This window comes from Bombina bombina, chromosome 2 (assembly GCF_027579735.1).
Source record: "Bombina bombina isolate aBomBom1 chromosome 2, aBomBom1.pri, whole genome shotgun sequence".
Taxonomy (NCBI): domain Eukaryota; kingdom Metazoa; phylum Chordata; class Amphibia; order Anura; family Bombinatoridae; genus Bombina; species Bombina bombina.
In genome coordinates, this window is record NC_069500.1 from 838,200,694 (window position 1) to 838,220,855 (window position 20,162).

The 20,162-nt window shown below is 40.4% G+C and overlaps 1 protein-coding gene across 3 annotated transcripts in view; it reads right to left on the reverse strand.

Annotated features, from left to right (window-relative positions):
* TICAM1 (TIR domain containing adaptor molecule 1) overlaps positions 1 to 20,162 on the reverse strand; it is a 109,946-nt gene that overhangs the window by 75,720 nt on the left and 14,064 nt on the right. Inside the window, exon 2 of one of the 3 annotated variants that reach the window (XM_053703169.1) lies at positions 17,654 to 17,789. The gene's annotated coding sequence lies outside the window, so the exon portion shown is untranslated. Of the gene's footprint in view, positions 1 to 3,977; positions 4,549 to 15,130; positions 15,207 to 17,653; positions 17,790 to 20,162 lie in introns of those variants that run through there. The other 2 variants (XM_053703171.1, XM_053703170.1) reach the window with 2 other exon arrangements.

Genomic DNA, 20,162 nt, shown 5'->3' on the forward strand with positions numbered 1-20,162 from the left:
CCACTGAGTTAGCAGTATAATAGGTAATTGTAGTGAATTGTGTACAAAGAGCAGTTACATAGGCATTACCCCAAAGCAATGTGTAAAAGCACAACAGACACAGTTTGCAGTTGATTTATGAATAATAGCTCACAGGTAGGTAAGGCTTCACAAGCATTAGCGGGGAGACAGTGAAACAGCAACCTGACTGTGAGCTAGAAGTCAGAGAAAAATTAGTAACACAATATAAAGCTCATTTTATGCGCAAAGTAGAAAAATTAGGATTGGCCAAATAATACATGAGTAAACAAGTAATGCGTATTGTAGTACCTGGTAAACTGAGGCAAAAGGCTTTAGGTAGAACAGTGTTTTCAGGGCAGCTCGGATGAAGCAGTTTCGCTTAGAGAGGAGAGCTAACAGGCGTTCTGCTTGGCGTGTGACGTCACAGAGGCGGCAGATCCGGTTGCGCTGTGTAGAGTTCAGACAGGAAGAGTGGTTGTAACAGGCGTGATACTCTGCTGCTGGAGAGCTAATCAGAGTGCAGCTCAGTTAGTTGCAAAATGAACAATACCAAGCAAGGAGGTAAGTGGGAAGCTGGTATTTATGGAGATACTGGAGATTAGTTAAAGGGGCAGTAAGACAGGCATAAACCTGACAGGACTCCCCCCCCTAAGAGCAACTCCGGTGCTCAAGAAGCAGGACGGTCAGGGTTGCGTTGATGGAATCTGGAGATGAGTCTAGGAGCTGATATGTTGGATGATGGTTCCCAGGAGTTATGTTCTGAGGAATAACCCTTCCATTTAATCAGATACTGTAGAATGCCTCTTCGACTTCTAGAATCTAGGATGTTCTCTACTTCATACTCCATGTTCGGGTCAATAGAGACCGGAGGTAGGGATTGTCCAGTTGGATGATCACGTAGATGTTTATAGGGTTTAAGCAAAGATACATGAAATGTAGGGTGTATCTTGAGCGTGGAAGATAGTGTGAGACAGACAGCATTACAATTGATGATGCGCTGGATGGGAAACGGACCTATGAACAGAGGTGAGAGTTTCCTTGAGGGTGTACATAAACGTAGATTTTTGGTGGAAAGCCACACAAGGTCACCAACAGAATAAGCAGGAGGAGGAATATGTTTACGATCATAATACCTCTTTTGCACAACTTTAGCAGTGTCAATGGTTTGTTTGATGGTTGCAAAGTTGGTGACAATGGAGGAGGTGAGATCGGAAATATGTGGGTGATCTGGAATTTTTTCAGGGAGAAATTGAAATTTGGGGTGAAACCCATAATTAATGTAGAAAGGAGTCTGTTTGGTAGTGGAATGTACAGTATTGTTGAATACAAATTCGGCATAATGGAGGTATTGGGACCAAGTGTTTTGTGCAGTATGACAGTAAGAGCGTAGAAACTTTTCCACCCACTGATTGCACCGCTCAGTTTGCCCGTTAGTCTGTGGATTATATGAGGAAGATAATCTCTTCTCGATGCAGAATTGTTCGCAGAAGGCAGACCATAGGGCACTGGTAAATTGCGATCCACGGTCTGTGAGGATGTTAGAGGGCAAGCCATGTAATTTAAATACGTTAGTCATTAGTAGATGTATGGTTTCAGCAGCTGTAGGTAACTTGTGATATGGTATCAGGTGAAGCATTTTGCTGAATAAGTCCACAACGACTAAAATTGTAGTGTAATTACTAGAGTATGGTAAGTCCACGATGTAGTCGAGAGCAATGTGCTGCCATGGCTTATCCGGAGTAGGAATAGATAGTAACAAACCGAAAGGTGGTCTTTTAATCCTCTTTGTAGTAGTACAAACATAACAGGAGTTAATGTACATGGTCACATCAGATGTGATAGTTGGCCACCAATAGGATCTGATTATTAGTTCCTTGGTTTTAGTTATGCCACAGTGTCCCCCCATGGGTGAATCATGAGCAGATTTCAGCAGCTGGTTGCGAAGTGATGGTGGGATGTATATCTTGCCCTGGTAGCAATAGAGACCATCTGAGTTCTTGAGTAATAAGTTAATAGGTATTGTTGTGTCTTTAGTTTGTTCTGTCCGTAGGTATGTAGTAGTGTCAACTGAGAAGAGAAGAATGTTTTCCTTGGGGATAACCAATTGAGGGGTAGGCGAGTGATGTTCAATACCTGGCAAACGTGATAGAGCATCTGCTTTTCCGTTCTTATTGGCAGGCCGGTAAGTGATGAGGTAGTTGAACCTAGAGAAGAACAGATTCCAACGTACTTGGCGTGCTGATAGAGTTCTGGTGGTCTTCAGGTATTGCAAGTTACGGTGATCCGTATATACTATGGTGGGTGTAGTGGAGCCTTCAAGTAAATGTCTCCATTGTTCGAATGCTGCTTTGATTGCAAGAAGCTCTTTTTCGCCGATCGGGTATTGTCTCTCTGCGTCTGTTAGAGTCCTGGAGTAGTAGGCGACTGGATGTAGAGGTTGTTGGAATGCATCTCTTTGTGACAGGACTGCGCCAAGAGCGAAGTCAGATGCATCGACTTCCAATACAAAAGGTAATTCTGTGTTAGGATATCTGAGTATTGGGGCTGTAGTGAAACTTGTTTTTAGATGGTCGAAAGCATTTTGAGCGCAGGGTGTCCATGCAAATTTGATGTTCTGTTTGGTTAAATTAGTAAGGGGTTTTGCGAGCATGGAATAGTTCTTAATAAACTTCCTATAAAAGTTTGCGAATCCAAGGAAGCTTTGGACCTCTTTCCTAGTGGTAGGAATCGGCCAGTTCAGAACTGCCTGGATTTTATTGTTATCCATGCATATGCCTTTGTCAGATATAATGTATCCTAGGAAGGGGATGCTGTTGGTATGGAAAATACATTTTTCTGCCTTCACAAACAATGAATTACTTTGTAGGCGTGTGAGAACTTGGCGGACATGATTCTTATGTTCAGCTAGGGTTTTAGAAAAAATGAGAATATCGTCTAGATATATTACCACAAAGGAGTCCAAAATATCCTTGAAAATGTCGTTGATCAGATGCTGGAATGTGGCAGGAGCATTGCAGAGACCGAATGGCATGACGACATATTCGAACAGCCCATACCGTGTACGGAATGCTGTCAGCCATTCATCTCCTGCCCGCATTCTGATCAAATTATAAGCTCCACGGAGATCCAGCTTGGTAAAAATTTTGGATCCCTCTAGACGCTCTATTAATTCGGATATGAGGGGTAGGGGGTAGCGATTCTTTACAGTAACTTTGTTCAGTTGTCTGTAGTCGACTATCGGTCTGAGCGAACCATCTTTGTTTTTCTCAAAGAAGATTCCTGCGGCGGATGGAGAGGTTGAGGGTCTGATGAAACCCTTTTTCAAATTATCATCAAGATAGGTTCTTAGGTGTTGTAGCTCGGGTTTAGACAGTGGAAAAATATGTCCACAGGGTATGACTGCTCCAGGAAGTAAATCTATAGGGCAGTCATATGGTCTGTGTGGAGGGAGATTTTCGGATTCAGTTTTACTGAATACATGGGAGAATTCTTTATATTCTGGAGGGACAATAGGTATGTGAGAATCTGTAGGTGGCTGTAGAAGTAAGTGTGGGAAACAGGTGGATTTACAGTAACTAGAGTTAAATTGAATTGTAAGTGAGGACCATGAGATACAAGGGTCGTGTTGCCTGAGCCACTCTAAACCTAAAATTAGAGGGAAATCAGGGGATGTGATTACATCAAACTTAACAAATTCTCTATGGTTACAGGGGGTTGACATGAGAATAGGAATGGTTTCATATAAGACAGGTCCTGAGGACAAGAGTTCACCATCTATACCCCTTAAAGGAACAGGAGAAGGGGTATTTTATTTATGTTACAGAAATTCACATCCAAGTATGAAAGGGAGGCTCCTGAGTCAATAATCCCTTGAACGTTCACTCGTGATTGGTCCCACTGTAATACAAGAGGCATATTGTAGTAATGGCTAGACTTTAGTACAGTTTTAATAGAACAAGAGGGTGTGTTTTGCTTACCCTTTTTCTGACGGGGAAGATTTGGACAGTCCTTTACCCCATGATCATCTGCGGCACAGTACATGCATAAGTTCAGAGACCTACGTCTTAGCTTCTCCTGAGTACTTAGGGGTCCCCGCAAGAAAGCGATATCCATTGGTTCCGGTAGGGATTTAGGGTATGTATTGACAGTAGTTGGTGTGGGTTTTTGCCTAAGGTGTGAATCATGGGTGGATCTTTCGTGATGTCTTTCCCTAAGTCTCCTATCAATACTAATGCTGAGGTCTATGAGCTGTTCTAGGGTTGGTGGTATTTGAGTATGTGACAACTCATCCTTAATGGCCTCAGAGAGTCCTAGCCTAAATTGGTTACGAAGGGACAAGTTGTTCCACTGGGTGTCAGGGGCCCACCTCTTAAATTCTGCTATATATTCCTCTACCTCTCTTTTCCTCTGCTTTAGGGACCTCATAGCATTTTCAGCTGTTTGTTGTTTGAAGGGGTCCTCATAAATTTGTGCTAAAGCAGAGAAGAAGGAGTCTAGAGAATTAAGGATATCATCATTATGTTCGAGGAAAGTATTTGCCCATGCTCTGGGCTCAGCTCTGAGATAGGAAATTGTAGTCATAACTTTTACCCTATCGTTGGGGTAAGTGAAAGGCTTAAGGGTAAACAATAGGTAGCATGAGTTTTTAAATTCTCTAAAAACCTTTCTGTCCCCAGAGAAGGGTTCTGGGTAGCTGATATGCGGTTCTTGGGGGGGGTTTCCTCTCCACAACATCTTTAATGTATGTTTTTAAGTTGTCATTTTCTAACTTAAGTGTGTTAAGTCCTTCAGTAAGGAGATCAACTTTAGTAGTAAGCGTTTGTATGTGTGAGGCCATTTCAGTTGGGTCCATTTTATTTTTGGCTTGGTATTTCTGTCAGGCTCACAAGTATGCCTGCAATAAAACAGAGTATGGGTTGGACCACAGCCACTGAGTTAGCAGTATAATAGGTAATTGTAGCGAATTGTGTACAAAGAGCAGTTACATAGGCATTACCCCAAAGCAATGTGTAAAAGCACAACAGACACAGTTTGCAGTTGATTTATGAATAATAGCTCACAGGTAGGTAAGGCTTCACAAGCATTAGCGGGGAGACAGTGAAACAGCAACCTGACTGTGAGCTAGAAGTCAAAGAAAAATTAGTAACACAATATAAAGCTCATTTTATGCGCAAAGTAGAAAAATTAGGATTGGCCAAATAATACATGAGTAAACAAGTAATGCGTATTGTAGTACCTGGTTAACTGAGGCAAAAGGCTTTAGGTAGAACAGTGTTTTCAGGGCAGCTCGGATGAAGCAGTTTCGCTTAGAGAGGAGAGCTAACAGGCGCTCTGCTTGGCGTGTGACGTCACAGAGGCGGCAGATCCGGTTGCGCTGTGTAGAGTTCAGACAGGAAGAGTGGTTGTAACAGGCGTGATACTCTGGTGCTGGAGAGCTAATCAGAGTGCAGCTCAGTTAGTTGCAAAATGAACAATACCAAGCAAGGAGGTAAGTGGGAAGCTGGTATTTATGGAGATACTGGAGATTAGTTAAAGGGGCAGTAAGACAGGCATAAACCTGACAACAGCATATGCAAGTATCCTGCCTGTTATTACAAAGATCTGCATTCCTGTCTGTTATTATAGAGTTCCAGTCTACAGCATATGCAAGTATCCTGCCTGTTATTACAAAGATCTGCATTCCTGCCTATTACTACAGAGTTCCAGTCTACAGCATATGCAAGTATCCTGCCTGTTATTACAAAGATCTGCATTCCTGCCTATTACTACAGAGTTCCAGTCTACAGCATATGCAAGTATCCTGCCTGTTATTACAAGGAACTGCATTCCTGCCTGTTATTACAAAGTTCCAGTCTACAGCATATGCAAGTATCCTGTCTGTTATTACAAAGACCTGCATTCCTGCCTGTAATTACAGAGTTCCAGTCTACAGCATATGCAAGTATCCTGCCTGTTATTACAAAGATCTGCATTCCTGCCTTATACTACAGAGTTCCAGTCTACAGCCTATAGACTTTGCCTTATATAATTTGCATATCTCTGCATTGCTAATTATCCTATCAATAAAAACCATCACCTTTATTTCCTAAAACCTTGTACCTGTTAAATTATGCCAAAAAGGAAAGACTCACGCAGACAAAACACAACTTTAACCCCAGAACCTGACACCTCTGCACAACAGCTCCCAACTCCTGAACCTGCTCCCTTGCAGAGTATGACACCTCCTAACATGACGAAAGGCAAAGAATGACTGAGGTAATGAGGAAGTGGTAGAGATATTTAAGATTTTGGCTTGGGTGTCTTTGCCTCCTCCTGGTGGCCAGGTTTTGTATTTCCCAACAGTAAGGAATGAAGCCGTGGACTCTCCCTATCTTAGGAAAGAAATAATGGGTAAACTGTGCAAACAAATACCCATATCCAAAAATAAAAAAGCCTTCTTATGACAGAACAGTGCCCTGAAGGGCTGCCCAAATAAATCCCCCAATCTTTAAAGGGATATTCAGTCCCATAAGTATCCACGTTGTTCCCTAAATATCCTTTTTTTTTATGTTTTCGTAAGTGCTGCATCCTTCTCACCTTAAAGTGAAGGTAAAGTTACCTAATTGATGATCCGGAATAACATTCTTTGTCCCAAATAAATAAGACTTTCATTCATCAATTTTTTCGAAATTTTCTCTAAATTAAGTTATAGCCGTAAGCAAACTATTTCATAAGCTTAGCCAATTCAACCCATTTTTCTTTTCTTTATTTTTTCCTGGGTCACGTTCTGAAACCATCCAATTGAAATTCTGGCCGTTAGGTGGCCGTCAAACTACGTCACAAGACTCCTTTTTAAAATGCGCATGCGCTATACTTTTAGTATCCAGATTGAGAACAAAGCACGCTCCGGACCCGCATTACATTGTTGGATTTTAGTGTATCGCATGCGCAGTAGCGTGAGAATTAGCCGATTTGCGCATGCGCTTTAGAGACGATCCTCGTGAACGCGCTTTAGAGATCCGTATAGAGCGGGTGGGACTGCTCTATACGTCACAGCAAATAAAATCAGGAAGTAGTGCTTGGGAGGAGTTTTCATGCAAACCGTAAGCAATTATATATAGATAAAAACTGTCAAAATATTTAAAGAATAGTAAAATAAAGTTAGCGATTAGCTTCTTCTACTATTAATTGATGCAATAACGTCTTCCAAGTAAGAACAATTTACCTTCACTTTAATACTGCATACAAATATCCTGTATGTACGGTTGTATTCTAATAAAGAGACTGAGAAAAAATTATTTATGGTCATTATACCATTGCTAAAACAACAAATGTAATGGTGGCCAGTGTTCCCCCTAAGGACAGTTTTGTGTGCAGCCCAGCAGTGAAACAGTTAACAAGAGAACCATACCTTGCCATCTGCATTGTGCAGTGTTTGCTAATTGCAGGGTGTGGTTACCTAATTAACTGTTTCACTGCTGGGCTGCACACAAAACTGGCCTTAGAGGGAACACTGATGGTGGCCTAAGACTTTTGCACAGTACCATATATATACAGAGTATATATATATATATATATTTATATTAACATCTGGGTGGACAGGAGTTTACTCTTTCACTGTTATTGACAAAACTGGAAGGTCCACACAAAAATGTAGAATAAATAAAATAATAGGGTTTATTGTGCAAGTATTACAATCATATTTATCAGTAATCAGCTTATCAAGCAAGGCCCACTTCGTAACATTGCAGATGTAACAGGGATGTCGTCCAGTCAGCACGATCACACCATTCATCACTCGATTGCATTACTAAAATCTAGTCTAGTCTATTCTGCAACATAGTCATTCAGTCAAGTATTCTCTTTCAGTCTCAACTCCCCCCTGCAATTTTACTTGACTGCAAAGGTCTCCAATGCACACACACACACATACTGTATATACATTATATATACAGTATCTCACAAAAGTGAGTACACCCCTCATATTTTTGTAAATATTTTATTATATCTTTTCATGTGACAATACTGAAGAAATGACACTTTGCTGCAATGTAAAGTAGTGAGTGTACAGCCTGTATAACAGTGTAAATTTGCTGTCCCCTCAAAATAACTCAACACACAGCCATTAATTTCTAAACCGTTGTCAACAAAAGTGAGTACAACTCTAAGTGGAAATGTTGAAATTGGGCCCAATTAGCCATTTTCCCTTCCTGGTGTCATGTGACTCATTAGTGTTACAAGGTCTCAGGTGTGAATGGGCAGCAGGTGTGTTAAATTTGGTGTTATCGCTCTCACACTCATACTGGTCACTGGAAGTTTAACATGGCACCTCATGACAAAGAACTCTCTGAGGATCTGCAAAAGAGAATTGTGGCTCTACATAAAGATGGCCTAGGCTATAAGAAGATTGCCAAGACCCTGAAACTGAGCTGCAGGTGGGCAAGACCATAGAGTGGTTTAACAGGACAGGTTTCACTCAAAACAGATTAAAAAAAAAAAAAACACAGAGAGGCGCTGAAATGTGCATATCAGAAGGTCACATATTAGTAGACACGCCCTCTACACTGAAGCCTGAATAGTATAGGCAATGTAACATACGTCAGTGTACATGCCCCTTACACTGGCATCACAGACAGCGAAGGTAGCAACGAATGTTATGGAATTATGTTTCTAAACTACTGTTAAACCCTAACATTTTTATATAACCCCTTAAGGACAAGGCCATTTTTCAATTTCTTTCCAGGGCTGGTTTTACATTTCTGCTGTGTTTGCGTTTAGCTGTAATTTTCCTCTTACTCATTTACTGTACCCACACATATTAGATACCATTTTTCTCGCCATTAAATGGACTTTCTAAAGATACCATTATTGTCATTATATCATATAATTTACTATAAAAAAAATATAAAATATGAGGAAAAAATTGACAAAAAAAACACACTTTTTCTAACTTTGACCCCCAAAATCTGTTACACATCTACAATCACCATAAAACACCCATGCTAAATAGTTTCTAAATTTTGTCCTGAGTTTAGAAATACCCAATGTTTACATGCTCTCTGCTTTTTTTGCAAGTTATAGGGCAATAAGTACAAGTAGCACTTTGCTATTTACAAACCACTTTTTTTCAAAATTAGCGCTAGTTACATTGGGACACTGATATCTGTCAGGAATCCCTGAATATTCCTTGACATGCATATATTTTTTTTTAGAAGACAACCCAAAGTATTGATCTAGGCCCATTTTGGTATATTTCATGCCACCATTTCACCACCAAATGCGATCAAATAAAAACAAAATCGTTCACTTTTTCACAAATTTTTTCACAAACTTTAGGTTTCTCACTGAAATTATTTACAAACAGCTTGTGCAATTATGGCATAAATGGTTGTAAATGCTTCTCTGGGATCCCCTTTGTTCAGAAATAGCAGACATATATGACTTTGGTGTTGCTTTTTGGTAATTAGAAGGCCACTAAATGCCACTGCGCATCACACGTGTATTATGCCCAGCAGTGCCGGGCTTAATTAGGGAGCTTGCAAGGTTAATTTTAGCTTTAGTGTAGAGATCACCCCCCCTGATCCCTCCCAAACAGTTCTCTTCCCTCCCCCACAATTGTCCCCGCCATCTTTAAGTACTGCCAGTACTAAAATAAAAAGGTATCTTTATTTTTGTTTTTTTAAAGCATATTTACATATGCTACTGTGTAGGGTCCCCCCTTATCCCCCAACCTCCCTGATCCCCCCTCAAACAGCTCTCTAACCCTTCCCCTCTAGCTTATTTGGAGCTATATTGGGTACCCAGTTTATACAAAAAAATATATATTTTTTTTTTTCTGTAGTGTAGCTTCCCCACCCCAAAGACCTCCCTTAGCTATTTATTAACCCATTCACTCCCCGCTTTCTCCCACTTAAAAGTATTATTTTTTTCTGTAGTGCAGTGGTTCTCACCCGCTCCCTCCCTGTGCACGCGCCCGCCGCCCTACGTGCACGCGTCCATGCGCACCCCTGGCGACCACGCCCCCTCTTAATCCAAAAAGCCATAGATGGCCGCCCACCCGCCTCCCACTTCGGCTCCCACCCACCAACGATTTTCGGCCATCGATGTCCGGTGCAGAGAGGGCCACAGAGTGGCTCTCTCTGCACCGGAGGGGTAAGAAGGGTTATTGCAGGATGCCTCGATATCGAGGCATCACTGCAATAACCGGAAAGCGTCTGAAAGCGATCAGGATCGTTTCCAGTCGCTTTAAACCCCTGATGTCGTACAGGGTACGTCGCTGGTCTTTAAAGACCAGTTTGTGCAAGACATACCCTGTACGACATGAGTTGTTAAGGGGATATATATATATTTGTTTACCTGTATGTATGAACAGATGCAAGTCACACCCATCTTGATGATGGTAATGATTGGTCTGATGTTTATTCCCACAAAGGGGAGTTCTTTTTTAACATATGGTAGTGTTTGGCTATAAAGCCAGCAGTTTTTAAATGTTTAATATGCCTGATGAAACGGCAAGAGTGCAGAGAAACATGTTTCAAAATTACATGTTTTTAATGCTCTGTTTTAAAGTTTATTGGTTTGTTTTTATTTGTTGTATTGGACAATAAATGTTTTAACATAATACCATAAATTCAACTTTATTTTCGGAGAGTATCACTACCATATGAGACGGATTGTCTTCATCTATGTCCTGGTTTCCTGTTCCAGCACTAGAGATCAGCTCATTGGTGTGCTCCTCGCAAATGTGAGTACCCTGTGCTTTATTCGACACACCTTGCCAGTGTATACCTACTGATACACACATTTCGGCTCCTCTGTGTGTTTTTTTTTTTATCTGTTTAGAATTGCTGCTTTAGGAAGGAGAAGGGAGAGTGCAGCCTGTGTGGAGCTCAGAAGCTTTTCGCCTATATCCAGTTCACAAGAGACTGTCTAATCTTGCAGTTTATGATTGAACTCTGAGGACTCGTTTGGCTCATTTATTGGATCATCCATTAACGGACATTTTATTTTCTTTCCTTTATTTGAGAGTCCATTATCCATATTTTATTATATATTGTTATATCTTGTTATAAGGAATAGAAGAAAATAGAGGGGCGCCTCATGTGTAGGATCAACAGATATAAAAATCAGTGATAACAGTAGTAGAGCCACATGGGTACTCACACACTTCACAAGCACACCAATGTGCTGGTAGTAGCAGGCTGCAGATTCAAATAGGTGTGGCAGCTCACCTCTCAGGTAGTACTGTGATGATATTCCATGAGCACACTTATGTGCTGGTAGAAACAAGCTGCAAATTTTGAAGAACAATTTTATGCCTGATGAAACGGTGCTAAACCGAGAAACGCGTTGCATTATTGGGGTCACTGTTAACCCCTTTTTTATCCACCTAACACAGCAATTGTTCTGTTGTGTTTTTTAACTTTTGTTTTTAATAAATATGTGTTATTTTACTGGAAATACGCCTTTGAGTGTATATCTTTACCTACCTACTGCCCTGCTGATACATAAGAGTCTCTCTACCTTTTTGGGACTTTGTGTTACCTATTGGAGCCATTTGATTACAGCATTAAGAAATCTGATCTGGGGTGAGCTGCTACACCTGCCTAAAATTTGCAGCTTGTTTCTACCAGCACATAAGTGTGCTCATGGAATATCATCACAGTACTACCTGAGAGGTGAGCTGCCACACCTATTTGAATCTGCAGCCTGCTACTACCAGCACATTGGTGTGCTTGTGAAGTGTGTGAGTACCCATTTGGCTCTACTGTTTACTGTTATCACTGATTTTTATATCTGTTGATCCTACACATGAGGCGCCCCTCTATTTTCTTCTATTCCTCATAGTTATACCCGGACCAGTCGGCGAGGAGGAGGCAGCCACCACAGGGCTTTTCCACTTGGTTTTGAAAAGGACTCATTTTTGCCTTGATTTTGTAATTATATTTGGACTTCCCTCATTTGAGAGGATTTTATTTCAGTTTTCTCTTATTTTGTTTGATTTTTTTATCTGTATTGTATACACAATTACCAATTTGCATTTTTTAAAGAGTATATAGATTAATATCATTATCTATATTATCACTAGCGCCCCCTTACTTTGCTGTAAGGCTATATATACACATATATCTTGTTATATATATTTTTATGCATAAATATCCTATTATATATTCCATCTACCATATAAAAAAAAATATAAAAAAAAATATATATATATTTTTGTATAAACTGGGTACTGGCAGACAGCTGCCAGTACCCAGTTTATACAAATATATATATTTTTATTTTTGTAGTGTAGCTTCCCCCCACCCAAGACCATCCCCCCACAGATCCCTTAGCTATTTATTAACCCATTCCCTCCCCCCTTTCTCCCACTTAAAAGTATTATTTTTTTCTGTAGTGCAGTGGTTCCCACCCGCCCCCTCCCTGTGCACGCTCTCTCTGCACCGGAGGGGTAAGAAGGGTTATTGCAGGATGCCTCAATATCTAGGCATCACTGCAATAACCGGAAAGCGACTGAAAGTGATCAGGATCACTTCCAGCCGCTTTAAACCCCTAATGTCGTACAGGGTACGTCGCTGGTCTTTAAAGACCAGTTTGTGCAAGACATACCTTGTACGACATGAGTCGTTAAGGGGATATATATATATATATATATATATATATATATATATATATATATATATATATATATCCTGGTCATATTGAATTGGGATTTTTAAAGAATTGCTTAAGTTTACCTGTATGTATGAACAGATGCAAGTCACACCCATCTTGATGATGGTAATGATTGGTCTGATGTTTACTCCCACAAAGGGCAGTTCTTTTTTAACATATGGTAGTGTTTGGCTATAAAGCCAGCAGTTTTTAAATGTTTAATATGCCTGATGAAACGGCAAGAGTGCAGAGAAACACGTTGCAGCACTAGAGATCAGCTAGCCGGTTAGCTGAGATAACCAGCTTGTGTCTACAAGCACATTGGTGTGCTCCTCGCAAATGTGAGTACCCTGTGCTTTATTCGACACACCTTGCCAGTGTATACCTACTGATACACACATTTCGGCTCCTCTGTGTTGTTTTTTTTTTTTTATCTGTTTAGAATTGCTGCTTTACGAAGGAGAAGGGAGAGTGCAGCCTGTGTGGAGCTCAGAAGCTTTTCGCCTATATCCAGTTCACAAGAGACTGTCTAATCTTGCAGTTTATGATTGGACTCATTTGGCTCATTTATTGGGTCATCCATTAACGGACATTTATTTTCTTTAGAGTCCATTATCCATATTTTATTATATATTGTTATATCTTGTTATATATATTTTTATGCATAAATATCCCATTATATATTCCATCTAACATATACATTTATCATATATTTTGATATTGAGCGCCCCCTAGTGACCATGTACAACGTGTTTTTTCTTTACTCAGAACAGGCCTCGCCATGGTCGACAAAAGTAGTATATCATATCCAGAGGTTGTCTTTGGGAAATAGACGTATGAGTGCTCAGTGCTGCCAGAATTTCTGCAGAGGTTGAAGGGGTGGGGGTCAGCCTGTCAGTGATCAGACCATACGCCGCACACTGCATCAAATTGGTCTGCATGGTTGTCGTCCCCGAAGGAAGCTTCTTCTAAAGATGATGCACAAGAAAGCCTGCAAACCGTTTGCTGAAGACAACTTATTTGGTTCAGATGGTGTCAAGCGTGTGTGGCGGCAACCAGGTGAGGAGTACAAAGACAAGTGTGTCTTGCCTACAGTCAACATGTATTGACATACTGAAACAGAGCATGATCCCCTCCCTTCGGAGACTGGGCCACAGGGCAGTATTCCAACATGATAACGAACACAAAACACACCTCCAAGACGACCACTGCTGTGCTAAAGAAGCTGAGGGTAAAGGTGAAGGACTGGCCAAGCATGTCTCCAGACCTAAACCCTATTGAGCACCTGTGGGGCATCCTCAAATGGAAGGTGGGGGAGCGCAAGGTCTCTAACATTCACCAGCTCTGTGATGTCGTAATGGAGGAGTGGAAGAGGACTCCAGTGGCAACCTGTGAAGCTCTGGTGAACTCCATGCCCAAGAGGAATAAGGCAGTGCTGGAAAATAATAGTGGCGACACAAAATATTGACACTTTGGGCCCAATTTGGACATTTCATGTTGCCAAGGGTTTAGACATGAATGGCTTTGTGTTGAGTTATTTTGAGGGGACAGCAAATTTACACTGTTATACAGGCTGTACACTCACTACTTTACATTGTAGCAAAGTGTCATTTCTTCAGTGTTGTCACATGAAAAGATAAAATATTTACAAAAATGTGAGGGGTGTACTAACTTTTGTGAGATACTGTATGTATGTATGTATGTATGTATGTATGTATGTATATATATATATATATATATACATACACATACACACCACACACACACACACACACAAATATGTATACATGTGTATGTATATATCTTTATGTTAAAGCCCTTTGCAGTGGAGTTTTTTTCTGACACCGGAGACCTCATATCTTTAAACCCTGATAACTTTTTTATGCAAGATTTTTTAATAATTTTTATCAGACAGACAATTTAACTGTACTTTTTAAAAATATTTGATACGTTTTGTATAACTTTATTGTCTTGCGCAACAGTTAACCAGAGCTCTGAAGTAGCAATATCAAGACGCGCATTAAATTAAATTGCTCTCAAGCGAACACCTTTACTTTCTTCAGTTTTGCATAAACAACACGCAACCAGATTACGAGTTTTGCGTAATGACTCAAAAAGCATCGTTATGGCCCATAACGATGCTTTTTCCCTAACGCCGGTATTACGAGTCTTGTCAGAATAGGTGTACCGCACACCTTTTTGGCCGTCACACAACGTCAGTACCGCACTTTAAGAAAAGTCTTTTTTCAATGGGACTTCCATATCGCCTGTATTACAAGTTTTGCTGTGAGGCCAAAAAGTGAGCGGTACAGCATAAAATGATAAGATCCGTACCGCCATCTAAAGTCAGTAGTTATGAATTTTACGTTACAAAGCTGTAGCATAAAACTCATATAACACAAATATGAGGTGTGTGTACACACACACACGCACCAAAGCAGCGCAAATAACCTGAAAGTTAGAAATTAAGTTTCATGTAAAAATATGACAATACCTAAATATAAATAAATGTATGAAATTACAGATATAAATAACACAAAGTCCAATGGTGTGAATGCAAGGAAAGTTCCTTATACTTGTTCCAAAATGATAAAAAATCAATCAAAGTGATGCAAAAGACTCCAGCAGCTCCTCTGGGACAGGTGATTCCACAGACCTTGATTGCAAACACGTTTTCTATAAAAATAGAGAAGAGAGGAGCGCGGACTCAAATGCAGAGTATGAATAATTTAATGTACAATACACACGACAAATGGCCACTCACAAGATAAAAGCATAAAATCAGCATATGTGTAACAATTACAACATAAACTTATCGTCTCAAACCGGCATCCTTCTGTGTCACGAAGTTGCCAAAGTTAGCGTGTCCCTCCCAGTGTAATTCCAAGTGCTGCCAAATCCAAGTTGGCAAGATGTATTCGTGAGAAGTATTCCCCAATAAAGTTCATGCGATGGCGTTAAACATAAATAACAGTAAATATGCCTGTACTTTAGCACTAAGATATGAGGCAAGGAGGGTGACAAACTAAGTGAGAATATAGCATAAAACTCATAACTAAACTGTCACAAAGTACACTAACACTCATAAACTACCTATTAACCCCTAAACCGAGGCCCTCCCGCATCTCAAAAACTATAAACAATTTATTAACCCACTATTCCGCCGCTCCCTGAGATCATCGCCACTATAATAAATTTATTAACCCCTAAACCGCCGCCAACCCGCATCGCAAACACTATTTAAACAACCCCCCCAAACAGTAAAACCCACCACCCACACAACAAAACCCCCCAAATAAAAACCTAAGCTAACCATTGCCCTGAAAAGGGCATTTGGATGGGCATTGCCCTTAAAAGGGCATTTAGCTCTTTTACTGCCCAAACCCTAATATAAGAATAAAACCCACCCAATAAACCCTTAAAAAAACCTAACACTAACCCCCGACGATCCACTTACAGTTTTCGAAGACCGGACATCCATCATCATCCAAGCGGCAGAAGTCCTCATCGAAGCCGGCAGTAGTATTCATCCAAGCAGGCCGAAGTCCTCATCAAAGCCGGCAGAAGTCTTCATCCAGACAGCATCTTCTATCTTCATCCAGACGGCAACTTCTATCTTCATCCAGACGGCGCGGAGCGGGTCCATCTTCAAGACATCCGGCATGGAGCATCCTCTTCTTCCAATGGTGAACGTAGAATGAAGTTTCCCTTTAAGGTACATCATCCAAGATGGCGTCCCTTACATTCTGATTGGCTGATAGAATTCTATCAGCCAATAGGAATTAAAAGGGAAAAAATCCTATTGGCTGATCCAATCAGCCAATTGAATGCGTGCTTCATCCGCCGTGATTGGAGGAAGCCGGATTCCTCATTTTAGACCCGGGAAGAGGCTTTGCGATGCAGCGGCTGTCAAGATTAATAGGTATTTTCACAACACGAGTGAAATGTAAATTTTGATGAATTAAAGTGCCCCTGTTTTTAATCGGATTTTTAAAAACCGGGCACTTTATTATCTATATTTACTTTAACTTTAACTCCTCCGCCACCTCTGAGGACAGCGGTAATCCGCACGATCGAATACGATCGGATTGATTGACACCCCCCGGCCGCGATTCTGCAGGGGGCGGCATTGCACAAGCATTTATAGTGAAATGCTTGTGCAATGATAGATGCTAACAGCGTATGCTGTCGGCATTTATCGATGTGCGGCGGACATGATCGCTACAGCGGATCATGTCCGTCCGCGCATTGATAATTTGGCCCCTTTATCTCTTTGATTACTTTGTATCTAAGTCTCAGCAGACTGCCCTTTATTTCAGTTCTTTTAACAGACTTGCCTTTTAGCCAATCAGTTATGACTAATAAGTCCACGGGTTTGAGCACAATGTTATCTATATAGCACACATCAACTAGCACTGTCTAGCTGTGAAAAACTGTCAAAATTCACTGAACTAAGAGGCTGCATTTAAGGGCTTAGAAATTAGCATATGAACCTACCTAGGTTTAGCTTTCAACAAAGATTACCAAAAGAACAAAGCAAATTTGATTATAAAAGTAAATTGGAAAGTTGTTTAAAATTACATGCCCTATGTAAATCATGAAAGTTTATTTTGACTAGACTAGGATCTAGCAGATCTGTGCAGATGTAGAATGGATTGGAATATATTGGCATAAAGCTAACGGTTTTGTGGAACTTAATCTAGTATCCCTAACAGCTGCACTATGACTGGTTAGTATTGTTTTACATGTGTTGCTGTGTGAAGTTGTTTTATTGAAACATTTAGTTATGTATCTGACATAAAATGAATCAAAAGAAATAAAACAAAAAGAAAAAAAAAGAAATCACCACCACCTGTACAATGACCTGTGTTACACGCCTGTTTTTCTTTTCTAAGCATGTCACATAGCAAAACATGAAATAATTTATTAAAAAGATTTAAAGGAAAAGACCTATGTTAGCTCGATTCCAACATTAAAGCAGACAATTGGCCCAGCAAACCCTCTGTAAGCCTCATACCTCTATATCCTTTGGGCTGCTTGGCTGCTATATGCTGCCTATGTTCCCTTGTGAGTGGTATGCTGTCTCTAAAGTACTGCTCACAGAGCTTATGCAGAACTGAAAAGAATAGTGTTGGTTCTGGATGCTACACTTCCTGAAAGAGAGGCAAAAACATGAGAAGAGTGACATTAAAAACAATATATAAACGCGTCAGTGCAGTACTCAAAGTGTTATTAGAAAATAAACAATGCCATACACAGCACTAGTACTGCAAGGTTGATGACAACGGCCCTATAGAGATATCACAAATAGTCAGTTAATACAATGTTTAAAGGGACAGTCTAGTCAAAAATAAAGTTTCATGATTCAGATAGGGCATGTAATTTTAAACAACTTTCCAATTTACTTTTGACATGTTTTCACAACTAGAGGGAGTTAGTTCATGTGTGCCATATAGATAACATTGTGCTCACGTCCGTGGAGTTTCCTAGGAACCAGCACTGATTGGCTAAAATGCATGTCGGTCAAAAGAACTGAAAGAAGAGGCAGTCTGCAGAGACTTAAATACAAGGCAATCACAGAGGTAAAAAGTGCATTAATATAAATGGGTTGGTTATGAAAATCTGGAAAATGGGTAATAAAGGGATTATCTATCTTTATCAACAAAAATAATTCTGGTGTAGACTGCCCCTTTAACAATACACATAACATATCAGAGACATGTAATCTAATATACCCACACACATAAAGGAATGAATAACCTTTTTCTGGAAATATGCAATACCCTTACATGGTCTCACCATATATCTTGTGTTATCTTCCAGCTATGAAACGGCTTGAAAAAATTTGTTCAAGATCTACAAGCCAGCCAATAAATACAGGAACCAGAAACTTTTTACCATCCCTATGATAGGATATAACATCATGGTATAAACAAGAACTATATATAATCAACACAACACACAGATTATTATGTTTTGTAATTTTCCCTATGGGCTTTGCACCCAGGCTGCTATTCTCAATACTTCCTCAAATTCTTGTCTGCAAGAATGGCATCTTCTTGCATTATGCCTTAAAAGGGACAGGCTACTTGAACATTTTTATTGTTTAATAATTCCCCAGTTTTGCAAAACCAACACGGCAACACTGTTATATTAATACACTTTTTACCTCTGTGATTACCTTGTATCTAAGCTTCTGCCGGCTGCCCCCTTATTTCAGTGCTTTTACAAATGCTTTTACAAACTTGCATTTCAGCCAATTAGTTATATGGCAAATGCATAACTTACTGGGAATGAGCACAATGTTATCTATATGGCACACATGAACTAGCACTGTCTAGCTGTAAAATGCACTGAGATAAGAAGCGGCCTTCAAGGGCTTAGAAATCAGCATATGAGCCCACCTAGGCTTAACCTTCAACAAAGAATAACAAGAGATAAAAACAAATTTGATTATAAAAGTAAAATGGAAAGTTGTTTAAAATTGCATGCCCTATCTAAATCATGAAACTTTAATTTTGAATTAAATGTCCCTTTAAGACTTGCTATCACCTTTCAGATGTTCCATAAAACTGCACCGGTTTAGGGATATGTACAACCTATTTTAACCACTTCATGCCGTTAGGACGTTCCATGCTGTCCTAATAGCACTGGGCATTAACGCCGTTAGGACTGCATGGGACGTCCTACCTTATATGGCGTCCTGCATCCTCTTCCTTTCCAGGAATTAAATATCGGACTGGGGGTATGCCTAGCAGTGTAGGCAGTCCCCAATGATCCGATCCCGACTTTGAAATCACGTGATCACACTGACGATTGCGTGATTTCCTTTTTCAAGCAAATGTTTACTTGGGAGATTTGTTATGATGTTAAACATTTGCTCCCAACATGAAGGTGTTAACCTTATTTTTCTGATATCTTACTTTGGATCCATCACACCTCTTTCAGCTATTGTCCATGTACTTCCTTAACCCCTTCGCTGCTGGGCCATTTTCACAACCCTGTCCTAGAGGCATTTTTAGTTGTTTGGTCCTCGTTGCATATACACATAAATTGTTTTTATAAAAAATTGCAGACTCATGCGATTAAGAAACTGCATAGCCCCATATAACGGACTTTGTTGGGGGAGTTTTGCAGTTTACCTGCATGCCGGTGTAGTGAGAGGACGCCGCATCATCAGCTCCCCACTCTTCGCCACTTACCTTGGACAGCTTACCGAGGTGTTTGAGTGTGGCGCTCTGCGTGGCTATGGCCCACCTGAGAGTTTGAAGCCCTGAAAAGCCATTTCGGCTTGCGACTGCATTGCAGTGCATTTTAAATTTTCCCCATAAGCTACCTACAAGAAGGGATACCTGAGAGTATCGGTGGTGGTCGATTGCGGAGATCTAGTCTGAACGGCTAGCCAGCTACTCTTCAATTCAATCCAGACTCTGGTTGCAGTTCCATCAAGGCGTGCAGGAGTGCCGACAGAAAAATCCCGAAATTGGGGCTTCTTCGTGGAACCCGTGGTTGCCTTTTGACCGGCC